The sequence below is a fragment of the Cynocephalus volans genome, chromosome 5 (genome assembly GCF_027409185.1).
Source record: "Cynocephalus volans isolate mCynVol1 chromosome 5, mCynVol1.pri, whole genome shotgun sequence".
Classification (NCBI taxonomy): domain Eukaryota; kingdom Metazoa; phylum Chordata; class Mammalia; order Dermoptera; family Cynocephalidae; genus Cynocephalus; species Cynocephalus volans.
This window is the reverse complement of record NC_084464.1, coordinates 110,636,013-110,658,377: the sequence shown is the minus strand read 5'-3', so window position 1 is coordinate 110,658,377 and position 22,365 is coordinate 110,636,013. Positions and strand designations below refer to the sequence as shown.

At 37.4% G+C, this 22,365-nt stretch overlaps 1 protein-coding gene across 1 annotated transcript in view; it reads left to right on the top strand.

Moving 5' to 3' along the window:
- Positions 1 to 22,365, top strand: part of SNX3 (sorting nexin 3) — a 39,889-nt gene that overhangs the window by 4,422 nt on the left and 13,102 nt on the right. The window lies entirely within an intron of this gene.

Below are 22,365 nucleotides of genomic sequence, written 5' to 3'. Positions count from 1 at the left end.
ACATCTAGGCTGTCTAAAAATAAAGTGCCTTTAAACTCAAACAAAACAAAACAAAAAACGTGTATTATTAAAGGGTCAAAATAATTCTTTAAAGAATCAGGGCATTTTGATGCCAAAGAACATCTGCAGAATCTATGTAGCTCTCTATCAGTTGGCCATGAGATGTCTGATAAAACATTTCGCTGCCAGCTATGGTTGACTTTTCTAGCATCTCCATCAAGGAGAGGCATGTTGTGAGCATTGAAGAATCTGTTCTTACCTAACCCATAGTTGGGGGCAGAGGGAATAATGCAGTGGCAATTAAAAAGTAGCCCTGTTATATTGGGTTTTTAGGGAATCTGTTCTGTGTTGTTCATTTTAGTAAATTAGAGAACCAAGGCACAAAAGGTTGTCTTACCCAAAGTAAGTTAACTAATTTTTGTCAGAACCAGGGTTAGGTTTGAGGTGTTCTAGTCTTGGTTTAGAACTGGTTCAAAGCTGCAGTTCATTTAATTAAAAACAGTATATTAAAACCTTTGCTACCCACAGCCTAGTGTTGGGGCACCCTCAAATGTCTGAAACCTTTGAAGGAAATCCCATTGTTGGTACCCTTGAGACGTGGAAGTTGACTTCAGTAGTCCACAGTAGGTAAGATGAACCCAGGAAAAATAAACAGCTGAAAAGAGCTTATTGTTAACATCCTGTGCTTTGATGACATGACCTGAAGAAAAAGAATGCTAATGATTGGCTAGTGATGCTTATAAAAGGCATGCTTTTTTCTCTGTTAAAGCTGAAAAGTGAAGGAATCTATCACTCGAGTACCTGTTATGTACAAGACACTGTACTGTACTGTGTGTGCATGTGTTTACATATAAAATATAAAATTTGATCTTTGAGGTAACCAAGCAGAGTAGATAATATCCCTGTTTTGCACAAGTAGAAGCTGAGGTCCCTAATGATCCTCATCTCTTGTCCCTTCCTCATTCTTATTTTATACTCCAGTCTTGAACTACTTGTATATCCCAACTAAGCTGAGTTCTGTTGTAACTCAGGCCTTTGTACACTCTTCCTCCTCTGTTAAGAACAGCCTTCCTTTAGCAGCCTCATCAGCCTACCACTACTTACCCTGTAAGACTCAGTCTTAATGTTACGTTTTTAGACATTGCTGGTCCTTCACTTGACACTAGATTTCCTTCCTCTGTGCCCTAGTAGCCCTCTTAGGATTAAGTTTGTTTGCTTGTCTGTGGCTTCCTGTAGTTCCTGTATCTTCTACTTTAAGCTCCTAGAGACTGTCATAATCACCCTTACTCAACACCTGACACTGCTTGGTGAATAGTGGACACTTATGAATAAATAAAGTTTAGGGAAGTTAACCTCCCAAGGTCACAGCTATTAAATTGCAAAAGTGAGAGTTGAGTCTAGATTTTTTGGGGGGGGGGGTGGCTGGCCGGTACGAGGATGAATCTAGATTTTCTGACCTTCAGAACCCATGCTTTTTCTTTTGCTCTCACTGAACATTCAGATCACCTGGAGAGCTTTTGAAACCATTGAGATTCTGTTTTTTAATTGGGTTGGGTTGAGGTTTGGGCAGTGGTAGTTTAAAAAGCACCCCAACAAGGACACTTCACTGATACACAGTAAGTATTTCTCCTGGTGCACACCACACTCTCTGTCTCACTCACTGAAGAAGAACAGGCAGTAGCAGTCTAATTGGGCAGCCATGTGAAGAAGGGATGAACAGACACTGTTCCTTGCTTTGCCACATTTAGCAAACAAATAATTGGGATTGGCCCTTCAAGGATATGACTCATCTCATAATTCTTTCCTTTTTTTGTTGATGCCTGAAATTTCAGTTTAGAATAAGTTCATTTGGCTGACCAGAAATAAAATTGAGCTCTCATTAGTTTTGGCAGTCTTAAATGTGAATGAGTTTTGATCCCTTCCTGAGAATTAATTTCGATAAGTAGAGAAAACAGGTACTAAGAAATAGATGATTAACTTTTTTTTTTCTTCAACTGGCCAGTGCAGGGATCCAAACCCTTGACCTTGGTTTTATCAACACTGGACTCTAACCAACTGAGCTAACTGGCCAGCCTTAATGGCTGTTTAAAACTATGTAAGTCCTATGTTTTATTTGGGACCAGCATTATAGTTGATGACATTGAATGATGAAGTATATAATTTGAGCCACCAAAATTAATGAGATCAGTGGTCTCTTAACAGGATCATAGAAAGACTTAAAATAATTTTGTAAAATTACTTTGTGTCTAGAATTATTGGAATGGTCACTTTCTAATTCTTTGCTCTCTGAACTTTGATTTTATCACTAAAATTATTTCAGCACCTGCCACTTAGAGCTTATTTGCTTTCTGTTTTTTCCAGTTCTGCCCTTGTGGGATGAGCCTCTCTGTTCTGTGGTAAATTGGGGAGTTCTAATCCATATAGAGAAACAAAAGAGTCTCAAAGCTCCTCTCCTTGTGTCTAGTCCCAGTATCCCACCTCTCTCATGCCTTGACTTTACTGATTTCTTCCGGTGGAAACAGGTAGAGAAAAATCTTGTTGGCTAGGCATATATGTGTGTATTGCCAGGTCTTTGCTTAAATTTACACCCAAAGATTCTTTCTTACAACATAACTGAGGTCATTCTTATGGCACTAATGAGTCTAGAGCAGGAGGTGGCAAGCCGTGGGCTTACGTGTTTTTATAAAGTTTTATTGAAACACAGCACGCCTGTTTATTTACATTTTATCCATGACCACTTTTGCACAACAAGGGCAGAATTGAGTAGTTGCAACAGCTTAAAATATTTACTATCTCGCCCTTTAAGAAAAAGTTTGCCAATACCTTGGTCTACACTTTATGTAGCATTGAAATAGTGGAAATCAAAAGGCACTTGGAGAATCTAGTATCAAAACACAGGACTGAAAAAACATTCAGCTTGGGAAACCAGTGGTGAATGATAGTTAAATATAACACTGCTAGTTTTTTTGTTGTTCACATTCATCAAATACAAATAGGATCTTAATGCATAGCCTTATTCCTGGGTGTTGAATGAAATATTAGACACTTTTTTCCTTCTAGAAGTCTAGTTTTTGTTTTTGTTTTTGGCAGCTGGTTGGTATGGGGATCAGTACCCTTAACCTTAGTGTCATAAAACCATGCTCTAACCAACTGAGCTAACTGGCCAGGCGTGGGGCCCAGTTTTTACATAACAAAATCTAACTTTGTGTTGTTATTCTACTATTCATATTAAGGCCAGCCACAAGGATTTTCAATTTATGAAGATTATTTTCTCACTTGAAGCCTTTTCTAAACTCCTTTGAATAACTATGTAAGGGAGAGAAAGTTGTTGCTGATCAACTGATAGGCAGCTGATTCGTGGTGGTTCAGGGTCAGTCAACAAACCCATGGCAATACTGAAGATGACACATCCACTGCAGTCAGTTGTAGCCAGGATCATGTTTTAGATATTTTCTAGCCCAGAATTAATTTCTTCTCTTTTTTTTTTTTTAAGTAAATCAATTTAATAATACTCAATTAATTTCTTATACCATATCACCGTTTAAGGTTTTGTGTTCTTACATATTAACCCCCTACATTCATTTTTAATGATATTTAAATTGGTATTGGTTGAATGTTGACAGGTAATTTTATTTATTTATTTATTTATTTGGCTGGCTAGTATAGGGACCAAACCCCGGACCTTGATGTTATCAGGACCACTCTGACCAGCTGAGCTAGTCCAGTTTAACAAATAGGTAATTTTAAGGTGTGGGTTGTAGAAAGGGGTTAGGTTGACAATTGGGAAACTGATATCGGTTCTCTAAATGGGACAATATAATAAATTGATAGAATTCTTAGTTTAGAAGGGCAGATGATGGGGATATATTTCAGTTAGAATAAATTGCAATTTTAGAGTTTTTGCTTAGACATCAAGGTGTGATTTTTATTTGCAGTCTGTTGGCCCAGTTTTCTTGAGACAGCTAATCAATTTTTTTCTAACTAAATTTCTTTTTAGATTTGTTAACTTAAATTTGAGTAGCTCCTATGGACCAGTTGTGTTATTGAGCACTTGAAATACTAAGTTTAATAAGAAAACAACGGTTACCACATTCAGTAAGTTCACACCAACTGAAACAGGACTAGAAGATTTCTCTGATCAGTTTTCCCCAAAACTGTAGTGGATTAAATTATGTTTCCCCAAAACTCACTGAAGCTTGAATTGTGTCCCTCAAGTTTTATGTATTAGAAACTTGGCCCGCACTGTGACTGTTAAGAGGGTGGGAAATCCTCTTATGGTAGTTGAAAGGCAGAGCCTTGAAGAGGTGATTAGATTATAGGACCGTGCAGCAGTGAATGGATTGAAAATGGTGGTCAGGGGCGTGTTTCTGAGGGATTTAAAAGAGTAGAGTCTGTCTTGCTCTCTCTCTGCTTCCACTGTCTTGGAATGTGAGGCCCCGGGGTCACTGTCACCACCACCATATGGACTTTGGATTTATCCCAGCCTCAGAAACTGTAAGCAATAAATTTCGTTTTCTTTATAAATCACCCAGTTCTGTGTACTTTGTTATAAGCAACAAACAGACTAATACACTGTCCAATAAATGAACATTTCTGAACTGTAACCTATATGCCAAACACTGTGTTAGATGCTTGGCTAAGAGATTAATAAGATATGCCTAGCCCTTAGAAGCTTACAGACTGTAGGTGGGGGGAGAGAAGTAAATTCAATCCAATTTGGTAGTACTTGATAAAAAAAAAAATGCATAGTATATAGTGGGAACCCTGAGGGGCTGAGTGTGTGAAGGCAAAAAGTGGGCTGGTAGTGCTCTAGAGAGAGGGAGCACCTATCTTTTCCGAACCCTTGACCTTGGTGTTATTAGCACTGTGCTCTAACCAAGTGAGCTAGCTAACTGGGCTGACCGCTTTTCTGTACTTCACTGCTAACATCTGATGTGGTCAATGACCTGCCAAAGCCATACAGTAATAATACTGTATGCCCTTGGACCCATTGTTACTGTCTGCCTCAAACATTTTTCTTTACCTCTTTAATCTATTTATAGTTTATGTTTTGTTTTAAGCATCTCGTCTATCTGTTATGTCCAGGCAGTATGGTAGGCACTTTTCCCCAGAGTTTTCTCTGCTATAGTTTGTTATCTCTTCTTAGAAACTATAATGGCTCTTATTTCCAGTTAAAACAGATCATAGATATAGACCATTTATCATTCTTACTTAACCATAGTTGTTTTCTGTTTCAACCTGATCGTGCTTTATCATACAGCTAAGAAAGTCTACCTGCTCTTCTTCTCCCTTACTTAACCCTAATGATCTTCCCTTACTCCTCTTGATAAAAGCGAATCCAAATATATGTATGTAGTATAGGCTAGTTTTCCCACTAACCAGTGTTGTGTCAGTTAGCAATGCATAACAAGCTACCTCAAAACTTAATGGTTTACAATAGTGATTTATTTCCCATCATTCTGTGGGTTGGCTGGGTGGTTTCGGTACTGTTTTTTGCCCTTGCTCCATTATGTGACTGTTTTTAGCTAGAAAGTTGGCATGTCTGGCATTTGATGCTGGCTATCCCCTGGGATGTCTCATTCTCTTCCATGTGGCCTCTCATTATTTAGCAGGCTAGACTGGCTTCTTTATATGGCAGTATTTGAATCCATTCCAAGAGAATGAAGGTGAAAGCTGCAAGACCTGTTGAGTTTTAGGCTCTGAAATGTGCTTGTCACTTCTACCACATTTTGTTGGTCAAAACAAGTTGTAAGATTAGTTCAGATTCGAGGGGTGGGGAATTAGATTCCTCCTTTTGATGGAAGGGACTTCAAAGACTTTGTGGCAACACTTATCTACCACAAAGTACTCATTAGGAATCTCCAAATGCTATAGTTGGTGGCAGCAACAATGACTTAGGTGACTGGTAGGAGGAATAATGACTCCCCAAAGATGTCCATGTCCTGATACCCAGAACCTGTGAAATTGTTACCTTACATGGCAAAAGTGACTTTCCAGGTGTAATGGCTGGCTGGTATGGGGATCCAAACCCATGACCTTGGTGTTATAAAGCTGTGCTCTAACCAGGTGAGCTAACTGGCCAGCCCAAGTGAAGGATCTTGAGATGAAATTGTCCTGAATTTATCCAGGTGAGTCCCATGTAATCACAATGTTTCACTAATAAGTGAAACAGGGAGGCAGGAGAGTCAGAGTCAGAGAGATATGTCAATGGAAACAGAAGGCGGAGTGATGGAATTGCTGACTTTGAAGGTGGAAGAAGAGGTCATGAGCCAAGGGATGCAGGCAGCCTCTAAAAGCTAGAAAGGGCAAGGAAACAGATTCTCCCCTAAATCATTCAGAAGGAACACAGCCGTGCTGACACCTTGATTTAGCCCAGTGAGTCCTATTTAAAATAATAAATTGGTGTTGTTTTAAGGTACTAAGTCTGGAGTAATTTGTTACAGCAGCAGTAGGAAACTAATAACAATGGCTGTGCCCCTGTCATAAAGATCATTTCCAACAGAAGAAGATAATCTGAACCCACTCTGAGAGAATGGGAGTCAGTAGGGACTGGGTCTGAGCCTGACTCTAGGCCTTGGTCATAAGGATACAGCCTTACCTGACTTTTTTCCACGTCAGAATCTAGCACCATTGGCTCTCATTGCTCTCTTTGCTCTCTTCATAGTCTGCCAAGATATTTTGCTAAGGGTGTAAAAAATGTTTTTTTCTCATGGAAGAAGTTGAGTATCAATCTTACTAGGCACTAGGGGATTATTTTTCCAAATTAGAGAGAAAATTACTAAAAGAGTGACTCACTTTGGCTGTCCGAGTCAAGATTAACAATGCTAAGTGATCGGTGCATTTTTTAAAAAAAAGACTGAGAGAACCATGAAGTCCAGTTGTTTATCCATGCTGTTGTGATCTGGTGCCCTTGTATGGGCAGGGCTAACTTCTGGGACTAGACAAGTGGAAAATTATGAATACTAAATGATAACTACCTTAGGTTATTGGCTTTTGATTAAAATTTAACTTAGAAAAGATTTCATCCTTATTGTCAGGCCTTTGAACCACCATAATTCTGAGCAAGGTCTTAGAAGCAATAGTATCTTCCATTCACTGCACACATCAGGACTTTGACTTGTGTAATTTGTGGTTCTAAGTCTCAAAAGTCTGAAATTTAAATATTTCAGGCAATAAATTTATAAATACATAATTTTTTCTGGTGTCATTTTGTTGTTGTTGTTGTTGTTGTTGTTGTTCCTATTTTGAGAAGAATCTTTCTTCTGTACCTATCTTCAGGTTTGTTTGTTTTGGGGGGTGGGGGGGAGCACTGGCAGGTATGGGGATCCGAACCCATGACCTTGGTGTTACAAGGCTGTGCCGTAACCAACTGAGCTAACTAGCCAGCCCTAACATCAGGTTTAAAATGAGCTAAAATAGTCTGTTTTTAAAACTTCCACATTCATTTGCAGCAGGATAGAATTTAAAAATCTAACTTAAGAAAAGACTATGAAGTATGTAATAATATGTACCAGACGTGTAAGGAGCTTCTGTATGAAGAAAGTTCAAGAATGTCAAAGCTAAGGGAGCATTGTAGAAAAAGGATTATAATTACAAAGAATCAGATAAAATGTTCTTAAAATTAAGAAAAGTTTTATAAGTTGAAGAAGACCATCAGTTATGAATGTAGTTCGTCAGTGGATTATTTAGAAGGAATATGTACTTTGATCTGCCTTTCTCTAGAAGTGCCCTAATACAGTAGCCAGTAGCCACATATGGCTATTTAAATTGAAGTGTCAGACTCAAACTATCAGACGTCTGTTTGTCCAGTTTCCTTGGAATTGAAGTTGACTTGTTCGACTTGTCTTTAGTTGATTATAAGTGATATTGGCCTCTCTGTGGAATATATAGGATGTCTCCTATATGAAGGGACCACTGTACACAGACCTTTTCTCCTGAGTTTCTTTGGGTGGACTGACTTCACACATACTGCTGATCAAGATAAAAAATTTTTTCTTAATCCAGCCAAAGGTTAGAGACTAATTTTCTTGGTAGGAATGTTTTATTACATTAGGAAATTGAGTACAAGTTTGTAGGCCATAGTTTACTTAGACTATAGCTTAACTGAAAGTGAACTGGGATGAGTAAATGGTTCCTTCAGAGTGCATAGTATCCTACTCCTTTCTCCTCAGTCCTGTCCAGATTAGACGTTAAAGATGTAACAGTGTCTGGTCCCAGACAGATTTTAGTTGTATCTGCTTTCATGTCTGTTGAGAGCCCCAGGCCCTCCCAAGATGATTTAGCTCAGGGACCCTGAAATAATTTCCCTAACATTACATTTGTTTCTCTCATTCTGCATCAATTCCACCTAGGATTTCTTACGCCTATCCCAACAACAGAAGACCTGACCCATATCTCATTTTCTTGTTGGGTTTGATCTAAGCATCTGGGACCTTCTTTCCCTTTCTAGTGATGGTAGAAAAGAATTAGAGGCAGACTTCTGTATTGGTGGGGGGCAGGGTGGTGGAGTGGAAAGAAGGAGGTTGTGGAAGAGGAGCAAAACTGTCATTGAGTACTTATGTACCAAGGACTTATATTTTTTTGGAGCCTCCACTAAGTTTTTATTCTTTGGGGGACAGTTTTTACGAACACTCAAATTATGGACATAAATCCCAGTTTTGCCCTACCTATTAACTGAATGCCCTTGGGCAATTTTCTTAACCCTTCTGAACCTGTTGTTCATCCTGAAGATGAGTGTGCTAGTATCTTCCTCAGAGTTACGTAAGAATTAAATGTTATGTGTCATGGACTTTAAATACTACCTCATTTATTCAGTATTAGCTGCTGTCGTCTTCATCATCATCATCTGAGGGTTAACTCCAGCTTTCCTTTGCACTATTAAAAAAGAGGTGGAAGGCTGGACGGTTAGCTCAGTTCGTTAGAGTGTGGGGTTATGACACCCCTTACCAGCCAGGCAGCCACCAAAAATAAAGATAAGATGGAGGTGCTGATTTTAGTAAATGATTAGTTTTATGACATAAGTTACCAGGTTTGCATTTTTCTCCCCAAGGGCTCTGATTTATTAGGGTGTGCTTAAGGTAAGGGTAAAACTCTTTTAAGAATCCCTTACATTCATATTGAATATATTATTTTAAACATAGATGTTCTGGAGACGGATGGTGGTAATGGTTGTGTAACAGTGTGAATGTACTTAATGCCACAGAATTCTGTATTCTTTTTGTTTTTTGGTGGCTGGCTGGTATGGGAAACCCTTGACCTTGGAGTTATAACACCATGCTCTAACCAACTGAGCTAACTGACCAGACCTGTATTCTTAAAAATGGTTACATAAAATGGTAAATTTTATGTTTATTTTACTACAGTAATAAAAAACATGGAGATAAATAATGAAGTGGGCAGTTGTTGAAGTTTGTATCACCTTTCCCTTTGAGTTATCAAAGCAAGGGAGGAAAGCCGTTCTTTATGAGTGTGATACTGTGATGTTATGTATTTGGTCTTCATCCCCATGTCCTGACATACGACTCCTAAAATCCTTAGAAGCTCCAGAGTGAGTCTTTCTGAGTTTTGATGAAGGCTGGTAGCCCCTAGGCAGCTTCATGATGGGGGCTAGTCACAGGAAAGACCAAGGTGGGACTTTTAGTCTCCCACACAACCTCCTGAGAGGAGAGAATGACTAAACATTAAGCCGATCACCAGTGGCCAGTGATTTAATCAATCCTGCCCATGTAATGAAGCTTCCATGAAAACCCAAGAGGCCTGGGTTTGGAGAGCTTCCAGATAACTGAACACGCATAGCTTCCTGTAAGGTGGCATGCCTGTGGAGGGCACAGAAGCTTTGTGCCCCTTGCCCCATACCTCACCCTATGCATCTCTTCATCTGTATTCTTTGTAATACCCTTTCTAATAAGCCAGTAGACATAAGTATGTGTTGTAAATACATGTTTCCCTGAGTTCTGTGAGCCACTCAAGTAAACTAATAGAACCCAATGAAGGGGTTGTGGGAACCCTGATTTATAGCTGGTTGGTCAGAAGTTCCAGTAGCTTGGATTTGGTGACTAACATCTGAAGGGGTGCGGGGCAGTCTTGGGGACCTAGCCCTCACCTTGTGAATTGGAGGACACCCTGCTGGTGTCTGCTGAAGAACTGCTTGCTTGTCAGTGGGGAGAAATCCCCACACACTTTGTCACAGAAGTCAGAAGTCAGTCTTCTGTGATGATTGTTGGGTAAGAGTAGAGAAAAGCACACAGTTTGTGTGTGTTTTGTTCTTTCCCACTTCTTCCCAATGACCTTTTGTTAAGAATCTCAGCCCTTACTCTTTTATTGTGTCTTAAAGTCTGTTTTATCTGATATTAATGTATCCGCTCATGCTTTCTTATGATTATTTGCAGGGTATCTAATTTTCCATCCTTTTGCTTTTAACCCATTTTTGTTTTTGAATCTTAAGTGTATCTCTTGTAGACAGATATAATGGGATCTTGTTTTTTATCCAGTATGACAATCTCTACCTTTGGATTGGAGTATTTAATCTATTTACATATAGTGAAATTATTGGTATGGTTGGGATTGCATGTTTCATTTTGGTATTTGTTTTCTCTGTGTCTTATGTTTTTGTTTCTGTGATCCTCCATTACTGTCTTTTGTGTTGAATAGGTATTTTCTAATGTACCATTTTAATTCCTGGGTGTTTTTTATTTTACTTAAAAAAAAATTATTATTATCAGTGGTTAATCTAAGAATTATAGTATGCCTCAGCTTTTCACAATGTCCTTTAGATTAATGCTAACTTAATTCTAGTAAAATACAGAATTTTGCTCCATTGTACCTCTATCTCCCCTCTCTTTTGTGCTATTACTATCGTGTATATTATATCTTTGTATGTTATAAGGTCAGTAATACAGTTTTATAATTGTTTGATGCACTTGTCTTCTTAATCAGCTAAGAGAAGAAAAGAGAAAAAAATATATTTACCTATGTAATTACCTTTACTGCTGCACTTTGTTTCTTCATGTGGATTCCAGTTACCATCTGGTATCATTTCTTTTCAGTCTAAAGGCTTTCTTTAGTATTTCTTATAGGGCAGGTCTCCTAACCATGAATTTTCACAGTCTTTGTTCATCTGGGAATGTCTTATTTAATCTTTATTTTTGAAGGATAGTTTTGTTGTATGTATTAGTTTTCTATTGCCGCATGAAAAGTACTGTAAATATAGTACCTTAAACACCACCAGATATGATCTCACCAGTTTCTGTAAGTCAGAAGTCTGGCTATGGCTTAGCTGGGTCCTTTGCTTAGGGTCTCACAATGCCTATGACCAAGGGGGTTGGCCAAGACTGGTTTTATCTGAGACTCAGGGTTTTCTTCCAGGCTTACATAGTTGTTGGCAGAATTAATTTTCCTTGCAGTTGTAGAACTAATAGTAGCCTTCCTCTTCAAGCCAGTGGAAAATCTCTTTGATTTCAGGAAAAACTAAAGCTCTCTTTTAAGGGCATCATATGATTAAGTCAAGGCCACCCACAAAAATCTCCCTTTTTGGTGAAATCAAATTCAAATTTATTAGGGACTTTAAATGCAAAATCTTTTCACCTTTGCCATATAATGTAACCTTATCATAGAAGTGACATTCATCTTATTCATAGGCCTCATCCACACTCAAGGGAAGTTGTGTATACTAAGGAGTGGGAATATTAGGGATCGTCTTAGAATCCTCCTTACCACACTGATATGGAATTCTTTGTTGATTTTTTTCTTTTCTTTTAGTACTCTGAATATGCCACTGCTTCCTGGTCTCCATTGTTTCATTGTTTCTGGTGAGAAGTCAGCTGTTAATCTTACTGTGGGTACCCTCGATGTCAGTCATGTTTCTCTTCCTACTTCAAGATTTTGCTTGTCTTTGGCTTTTAACAGTTTGACCCTGATGTTTGTTAAGTGTGGATCACTTTTTGTTTATCCTGCTTGGAGTTCATTGAACTTCTTGGATATGTAGATTAGAGGTTTTAGTCAAATTTGGGAAGTTTTCATCCAGTATTTATTGTTTCTGTCATTGTGGAACTCCCATTACATGTGTGTTGATTGGCTTGATGGTGTCCCACAGGTCTCTGAGGCTCTGTTTACTCTTCATTTTTCTCTCTGTTCTTCAGAATGGATGGTTTTTTAAATCTATCTTCATGTCTGCTGACTCTTTTGTCTACCAACTCAAATCTGCTATTGAGTGAATTTTTTAGTGAATTTTTAATTTGTTATTATACTTTTTGACTCCAGAATTGCAATTTGGTGGTTCTTTATAATCTCTTTTTGTTGAAATTATTCATTGAATCGTTGTCATCGTGCTTTTTAAAAGTTCTTTAAGCTTGTTTTCCTTTAGTTCTTTGAATGTATTTATGATAGCTGCTTTGAAATCCTTGTCTGTGAAGCCCAACAGGTGAGCCTTCTCAGAAACAGTTTCTACAGACTTTTTTTCTCTCCTGTATATGGGTCACACTATCCTCTTTCTTTGCTCATACTTTTTTGTTAAATTGAGCATTTCAGATAATATGCAGACTCTGTGTTAGATCACCTCTCTCCGCTCCCGTAAAGGGGATTGTTGTTGCTATTTATTTTTTTAGGGACTTGCCTACACCTATGTCTGTAGTGCAAAGCTGCTGATATCTCCATTCAGTTTTGGGGTGTGTTGTTGTTGTTGTTAAGCCTAGCTTCCTAGGGGGTCAACCCTGACTCGTTTTAGCTTATTGGTCAGTCAGTGACTGGTCAGAGATTGTGCATAAATGCCTTGAGCCAGTAATGCTTCTACCTTTTGCCAGTGGATCTGTATATAGGGGAATGAACTCAAAGTTCAGGCAGTTTACAGGTTTGCCCCAACTTTTACTTTGTGCCAGGTCTTCTCATATCCATGGTTCTTGTATCTGTGAAAGGTCTCACATTCAGCAATGGACAGATAACTAGGGCCCCGTCCAGGCTTTCCTGAGCTTGTGCACACCTTTGTGCATACACACACACACAGCCTTTCACATCACCAGGTATAAGTAGGAGCTTATCAAGGCCTTCCATAGCTGTGTAATTCTCTGGATCTCCCTGCTAAACTTGTGACAAGTCTGTTGGTTTGTAGCTTGTCCCAGCCTTGGGTTGTTGCAACATTGACTTTTCCCAGTTGTTTGCCACTAAGATCGCTACTGTTTTCAACAATACCTCCTGCATAAGGGGCTTCTCTGTATTCTATTCCTAACCATTGAGTCCCCTCCAGCAGTGATGGAGCTGTTTTCACAGGATGGAGCTGGTGGGGTTGAGGTAATAATGGTAGCAGCCCTAGGCTAAACACTACAGACTTCCACTGTTCTTACCTGAGATTCAGTAGTTTTTCTTGAAGAACTGCTTTTCAGTTTGTTGTCACCCAATTTCCATAGTCCTGATATGGTTCTGACATGTTTGTTTAGTTTTATCATTGAATTTTTGATGAGCTTCTCACTCTACCATTCCAGAAATTCCCACCCTCACCTTTTTATTTTATACCTCTCTTTTAGATTCCATATTTTGAAGAGTAAAGATCTTATTCATGTTATTGTGCTTTTAATGTTAATTTATGGGTACTCAGAAGCACTTTTTTAAAAGAACTTTTAATGCAATGTTTAAATGTTTTTAAAAGCCTTATAACCAAGTACTACCAAGCCCTCTTGCACATAGTAGTTGCTGAGATATTTATTAAATACAATTTTAGTAGAGTTTTTAAGATTTTTTTTTTTTTGGAGGCTGCCTGGTACAGGCATCTGAACCCTTAACCTTGGTGTCATAACACCGGTTCTAACCAACTGGGCTAACCAGCCAGTCCCTTAAAACTTATTTATTTAACTTCTGGTTTGTGTCAGTACTGTAACCATAATGTGACTAAAGAGCATGGACTTTGAAGTTGAACATGGGCGAGAATCCTCTCTCTACCTTTTAGTAGACATGTGACCCTGAGCAAGTTACTTAACTCCTCTCTTTGAATTTCTTCAGTCATAAAATGAAACTTTGGAGGATTAAATGAGGCATAAGGCATAGTATTTGCCCAACATTAAGTATCTAATAAGTGATAATACATGTGATGTGGTAGAAGTTTCTATTTAATTATTGAGATAAGTAGCAGCATCTTCATTTTAAAGATGCTAAAACTCAGATTAGAGAAGTAATTTGACATGGTCAGACTGTTAATGAGTTCCAGAGGAGGACTAGAACCTACATCTGCTTGACTAAATCATCTGTTCCCTACTACTTCAGCAATCAGAAATAGTGTCAAATTTGTGATTAGCTCCTATTATGCTAAGTCTATAGTCATGTTACAAAGCAAATATTGAATTATACTCATAGGTATTTGCTTGCGTTTTTTCCCCACAACAGTGCAGCATGTCAGGAACGTCCACTATAAAAAGCGATATAACAATTGTTTGAACCTTGATTAAGTGTCTCTCTAAGATACAGCCTTAATGAACATAACCTTGAATTTTTTAGGTGAACAAAGACAGATTTTAGACTATTCTTCAACAAAGATGAACATTGAACCTTAAACGTAATGGTGTAAGCAGCCATAAAAAGTTTACTTAGTTAGCTTTGAAGCCTCTGAGCCTAAAAGGGTTGTACATACATGTCTTTATCATAACGTACTCCCAGGATTATGTAATGTCTTTTTGGGAGGGTTAGAGGGGAGCAACTGGCCCATATGGCGACCCAAACACTTAACCTTGGTATTCTCAGCACCATGCTCTCCCAAGTGAGCTAAATGGCCAGCCCCTCCAAAATTATGTACTATCTAACAGAAAATTTCCCAGTGGTGTTTCAGTATCCTTAATTTCTCTGTCCTTACCCTGATCTATCATTGTCCTTATTGAGGCACTCACTCTGGTTTTGTATCTTCTTATAGTCCTTAACTGTGTTATAAAATTGGCTAAGACAAGGTCCATGTCCATTTACCTAGCATTTTTCATAGTGCAGTGTTCATGTAAAATTCTTAATCAATGCCTTCTCTCTCTCTCTTTTTTTTTTTGCAGTGTTCTCAGCATCATGCTCTTATAAGTGAGCTAACTGGCCACCCCAAATTAATGCCTTTTATGCTATGTATTTTTTAGCATTCTAACATCAGTTTAATAGCTTATGTGACTTCATAATTAATATTTATAAATGTCATGACTTAAAGTATCTTACATCCCATACTACTATTTTTTTTTTTTTTGGGTGGCTGGCCAGTCCAGGGATCCGAACCCATGACGTTGGTGCTCGTAAGGTTGCACTCTAACCAATTGAGCTAATCAGCCAGCCCTCACCATACTTCTCAGTAAGGTTTAGGTTTAGGAACTAGAGATGAAGAATCTAGAATGATTTACTTTTCTTACAAATGTTATAACTCAGTGGAGAGGGCAAGGACTGGGAAGGATGGGAACAAAGGAGACTAGATAGAGTACTCAGAAATGAACTTAACTTATGGGGGAAAGAACCAGAATACCCTGCTCTCTAGCCCCACCTCAAACACTGATTACTCATAACAGTTAAAGAGGGTATACTCACCAGAAAATATTTTAAATTGTGCTGAACTAATTATTTCTGTATTGAAACCTTTGATGACAAGTTGCAGCTCTTCTTATCACCTGTGCTATTAGGCATGGCTTATTATGAGAATTCTTAGACAAAGAGTTGCCTTCCATTTCTAATAAAAAAATTTTTATATTAGTGATTTGAGTACTGTCAAGCTGATAGAACAATAATTACTCTTTGTGGGGCTTTATGAAAGGAATAAAGTATTGTAATGGCACTGCTGTCAATCTGCACATTTAAAGTATGCATGTGCATAGTGTTTAATATCATTGTCTAGTTGCTCTTATTATAGCTAATCACTGACTAGAAAAGAGTCTATTAATGTATGTATCATTCATGTCTTAGAGAATTGAGACTCATTAAACATCCTTTTTAGTGTTGTTTTTTTTTAATAGTTTTCCAGGTAATATTTTATGCTTAGAATCAACAGCTTAGCTTCGTTTTTCATTATATAGGTGGCAAACTGTTTCATACTATCTATTCTTAGAGGTTTATGAAGTTATTTATTATAGTGAGAGTAACTCAGTTTTAAAGTACAACTTTTATTTTAGAAAGAAATTTGCCTTTTTTTTTTTGGAAGCTGGCTAGTATAGGGATTGAACTTTGCTTTTGTTTAGAGTAGAAAAACTTGGGCCGGCCCGTGGCTCACTCGGGAGAGTGCGGTGCTGATAACACCAAGGCCCCGGGTTCGGATCCCATATACGGATGGCCGGTTCGCTCACTGGCTGAGCGTGGTGCTGACAACACCAAGTCAAGGGTTAAGATCCCCTTACCAGTCATCTTTAAAAAAAAAAAAAAAAAAAAAGAGTAGAAAAACTTCAGCTCATCTTATCAGGTTCTTAAATTATGCATGAATACTTCCCTTGCTGAATAATCCAGAATGAACTAACCCTTTTGGATTATGGTGGAAACTCAGCTACTCAGAACACAGTCAAGAGCCAATTAAGGAAGCCAAAAAGAAGTAAATAACAAAGAGTTAAAAACAAATAACAAGTCTATATACTTTTGAGTTACCAAATTTTTATATATGAAATGCTATCCTGTCATAATCTGCCTCTTTTTTAGCATTATTCTACCAAAGTCAGGTTATTGATTCAGTTGATTTGTTGCTGTGTGACAAACAACCCCAAAAGTTGGTGGCTTAAAACAATAACAAATAAACATTCATTTCATAACAATTCTGCTGTTTGGTCAGGTCTTAGAAAGGACAGCTTGTCTCTGTTCCACTTGGTATCTGCTGGGGCAGTTTCGGGTTGGAGGATTTATTTCCAAGATGACTTAATCTTATGGCTGGCTAACAGGTTGGAACTGGCTTCTAGTCCTCAGTTCCCCTTCATGTGGATAGCTAGACTTCTCACAGAGTAATGGTGGCTGGGTTCCAAGAGAGAATGCCTTTATGAACAAACGTCCAAGAAGACATGGCCCTAATACACAAATGTTTACTACTGTACCATTGATGAAGTGCAGTCACATGGCCAAGCCAACGTGGGAGAGGGTACAGAAAGATATTTAGATATTCAGAAGCATGGTTTATTGTAGGCTACTGTGTTAGTTCATTTCTGTTGCTTAAAACAAAATACACGGAACTGGGCAATTTATAAGAAAATGAAATTTATAGCTTCCAGTTTCTGAGGCTGCGAAGTCCAAAGTCCATCTGTTGGTGGCGACAGTGACCCAGGGGTCTCACATTGCAAGATGGTGGAAGCAGAGAGAGAGCCAAAAGAGCTTCTCCTTTCTCTCCTTTTAAAGCCCTCATAAACATGCCCCTGAACACCATATTTAATCCATTCTCTGACATGGTCCTACAATCTAAGCACCTCTTCAAGGCTACAACTTTCAATTACCATAATAGGTTTTCCACCCTCTTAACTGTCACAGTGGGGGCCAAGTTTCTAATACATAAAACTTGGGTGACACAATTCAAGCTTTAGTGAGTTTTAGGGGGACATAATTCAATACGCTACAGCTACCAAAGTAATAGCCTATTACAGTGTTTCTCCTCATCTATAGCAAAATGTCCTCTCTGGAGGGCAGTTTGAAGCCTTAACATTCATAGCCTTTGGCCTCATAATGTCACCTTGAGGGGTTTGTCCTAAGGAAAGTATGTCAATTCAAGACCTCATCTAGCTCTCATCTTCAGCATTTTGTCCAAGGTCAGATAGCTGGTTAATGCAGGAGTTGGGATAAATACCAGATTGTCTAGTTCCAGAACTGTGTACTTAATCATTGTACTATATAGCCTCTCACCTAGATGATCTCTCTATATAAGCATGTTAATGATACCTAGTGAGATGCTATTAATAATATATTTAATAAAAATAAGGTTTGTATATATAAAAGCCTAAAAGTCTATATACTGAAATGAAATGTCTACAAATGAATGTGTATTATTGTTCCATTTTTTTTAATTGTAAGGATACCTTTTATGAGTCCACCACGCAATCTCTCTCTCTCTCTCTCTCTCTCTCTCTGTGTGTGTGTATAACTGCTATGTGTAATAAATCTTGGAAGAGTGCTTTGCTCTTTATTTTTCCCTGAGTTCATGCTATAAATACAACTCTTGAGAAGGATGTTTTTTGAGATTCCTGTAGTCCATAGCTGCCTGATACTGCATATGTAGAAGTTTAGAATATACTTAGTGAATAGAGCTTCTTAACTAATATTCTTTCACTGGTTTCCACATCATAGTTTTATTTATAATGACTTTGCATCTCATTCCCAGTTTGGTATCCTCATAGTATTAGTTCCAATCACTACCCTTAAAGAGGTAAAGTATTGTTGCCCATATCCATTCCAGCTAGATTAGAATCACTTGGTGATCATACAGATTTCTGGACCCCTACCCTCTTTCAAATTTGGTAAGCCTAGGGCAGTGGTTCTCCACCTTACCTGCTCCTTAGCATCACTTAAAAATACTGATGTTCAGTTCTAGACCAATTGAAAGAGATTCTCTAGGTGGTAGCATTTGAGGGGTGTGATTCTTAGGATTAGGCAAGTTGGCAAGATTGTTTTATACTTATGCAATTGTCCTACAAAGGTCTCAGGCTATTAATAGGCAGTTTTCTTTCAGCATAAGCCTGAAGGATTATGTAAATGTTCATGAACTGTTATGAATGAATTTTTCTTTACAGTAGAATTATTACTGCACAATGCCATTAAAGGTTGCTCATTGAGAACTTTATGTGAGCTCGCAAATGAGTCTTGTTGCTAATTCACAAATGAATATGGACAGAGTAGGAAAAGAATATGGAATTTCTTGGTTTATGCACTTAACTAGTCTAGATAATTTCTTCTCTACTTTTTTGGAAATGATACCATAAAGGATACTTCTTTTTAAGTAACTGGGAATTATATCACTGGAAGGCTATGTCCTTATTTTTTTAAAATAGAAAGTAACTAAATACTTTGGCTTAGTGACAATCTGCATTTCAAAGGTACTCCAGACGAAAAGCTTATTCTTCATTAAAATGACTTCTCCCTAACCATATTTAGAGTTCATCTAGGTTATAAACCATATCTCCAGTTATTCATGCTGTTTCAGATTGGGTAAAACAAGTATCAAAAGTACTGAAGGGCAAGGTAATAGCTTAAGCACTTCTCAGCTTATCCTTTATCTCTAGATGTAGATATTTGGAGAAATGCAGCTGTTTAATGAGAACTGTAGTGGGGCATCCATTTACATCTCTTAGGATTGGTTGAATAGAGTATGGTCTATTGAGTATACTTTTGATGTTGTTGCCAGTCTCTTTTCAAATGTACACGTGACACTATCTGAAGAAATACTAGAAACACCTAGTAAACATTTTTCTAATGTCTATTGTTAAGCCATATTCAGGTGATCACATTTTGAGGCTTGGTTTTCTGCTTGGCTATCAGTGATAATCAGGTTACATATAGGGTATCTGTGAGCTGCTGACTTTAATAGGTCAGCCTATGTAAGTATATAAGACCTACCTTTTTGGAGACCAGTAATGTGGCAGGTTCCTGTGCTTTTTAGACTTGAAGGGAGCACTTGTTTTAGACCTCTGTGCCATGGTTTCAAAAATCTGTTCTTTAGTATATAATGTCTGTTTGGATTCCTCATGATCTTACCCTGTGTGACTAGTAATACTTTTTATGGCTGGTTTCTCTTTTAAATAAGTAGCAGTTTAAGAGTATCAGGCATACAGATGTTTCATCTCTTTGGAGTTTTGCCTCTGGTATATTATTAGAATGAATAAACAGCAACAAAATAATATTGAACAGTTTTCTTGAGGTTCCTAGTTTTGTTCTTTTCTAGTTTTCAGATTGTCCCAGGATCTTGTAATTAGTGATGACCTTTTCACGAGCTGAGCAAGATACATTCTCATCTTGCAAATGAAAAGGCTGGATACACAGAAGCTTGAGAATTGCCCTGAATTTCTCCTAGGGCAAGTACAAATATCCGTCACTTCATTGTAGCCAAGTAGACTATATAAACCTTGTTCTTATTCTGTTTATTAAATCAACAAATTGTGAACATAATGTACTTACATATCTGTATATTCACACTATATTTGGCAGAGAGTGGGGCTTTCCTGCAATAAGCTGGTGTCTCTCCTAATGTTTGAAGTCAGGCAAATAATTTCACCTAAAAATGTGAGTTCTCCAAGAAGCAGAATTCAACCTGTGCTCTGACAGTTTTGTAAGTTTTGAACTTAGCCAGGGAAATTTTAAATGGCACTAAATTTTATTATGAAGGGTAGGTTCAGGAGTAAGAGAAAAGGTATTATAAAGAGGAAAAAAGGTAACTATATTGGAAAAATCTTAACCATGGGATCCAGTAATGGGACAAACTGACATCATGTGTCTTCTAATATGATGCCCTCAGAAGATATTAATATTCCTGCCATTAGGAACATTTCTGCCAAAAGTGCATAACATGGAACGGGCATAAGGAAACAGACAAACCCAAATGTAGAATGTAGGTCAAATTGCTGACCTGGACTCTTTAAAATTATCAACATCATGAATGGCAAAAAAGCAGGGGACTGTTGTAGATAGAAAGTGACCAGAGACAACCAGAGGCAGTGCTTGATTGATAGGATTCTGTCTTTTAAAAAACTGTAAAGGATACTATTATTGGAACAGCTAGTATGAATATGGACTGTATATCATGTTAAATGTTCTGTATTTGGTCCTTGTTCTGTGATTATATAAGAGAATAATGCACACTGATGTACTTAGGAATAAAGGGTTATGATGTCTGCAACTTACTCTCAAATGGTTCAGCAAAAGTAACTGTAGAATTACAAAGCAAATGTAACAATAACAATTACTTAAAGTATGGGAGAGTTTATTATATCAGAACTTTTTGCTAAGTTTAAAAGTTTTAAAAAGACACAAAAGAAGTAATGTAAGAAATACAAAAAATAACTTAGAGTACTGTGAAATTTTTGTGTACCAGGCACTAGTCTAAGAATATTTATATGTATTACCTCATTTAATCACTGCAATAGCTATATGAGCAGTATTACAAGAACATGGCCTTCCAATGTTACAAATCTAATTTATTTCAAAATAATTATCCTTTGTGTGACTTCCAAAGTGGCAGAGAAGAAATCATCTAAGTTGGTTTAACTTCTAAACCATCTATTTCAATATGTGTTCACATTGTTATCCCCAGTTTATACATGAGCAAATTGAGAAACAGATTAATTTGCTGGGGTCACATAGTTAACTGGCATTGCTGGGGTTTGAACCTACACAGAGTCTGAGCTCTTAACCACTATGCTAATATAGAATATTAGTAAGCATATACTTTTACACTGAATAAGTCTGTGATATTTGAAGGTAAGAAAGAGAAAATAATCAGTAGGGCTACTGACTTTGAAGCTTTCCATTTAATTGAAAGCATTGATGCTTTTCATTTATATTTTCTCTATTGTTTTTCTAGTCTCTTTCATTTGTTTCCGCTCTGATCTTTATTATTTCCTTTCTTCTACTTGTTTTGGGCTTACTTTATTCTTTTTCTAATTTCTTAAAGTAGAAGTTACTCGTTTTAGATTTTTCTTCTTTTTTAATGTAGACATTTATAGCTATAAATTTCCCTCTAAGCAGTACCTTAGCTGCTTGTATGGTCTTTTGAACAAGTCAGACATGATATGGTAATAGTTTCTAAACCTATTCTATATTAATCATCTGGGGGACTTTTTTTAAAGGGTTCATTCCCCTAGAAACTGATTTAGTTTGTCTGAGGAAGGCCTTAAGACTTTAAAAAGACTACCCTGGTTCACTACCATGTGAAAAGTCATTGAGCTGTATCCTCAGTGTATTTGTTATTTTTCTATATTTGTGTTATACTTCTGTTTTTAAGCCACTGAGGTAATTCTGAAGCATAACCAAAAGAATCACTGATATCTTTGTGATTTCACTGGTATAGGGAGGAGTAGGATATGGAATTGGAATTTTGGATTGACTTTTTTACTCTAACTTTCTGACTTAAGAATTTCATACTTAGATGTGTCTTTTAAAAAGCTCCTTTTGGTGCCAGATATGAATGTTCTTGTATTCTCAGCTTCTGCCCCCCGTTGATAATATAGGCAATCCATTTTATAGTTTTCCAAAGAAACAGTATTAAGTAGTGGTGACAGATTAACTAGTATTTGGCATATAACAATTACCAAAGGCATATTTTGAATGTGGAATAAAATAATTTTATAGTGTGGATTTCAGGCAACCAATTAAACTTCTTTGAGATACAGGTAATTATAATTCTTTGCTTTTTAAATGTTAGTTTGGCCATAGCCTTGTCATACCTTTAAATTATTATTAATACTAGGTTTCTTATCG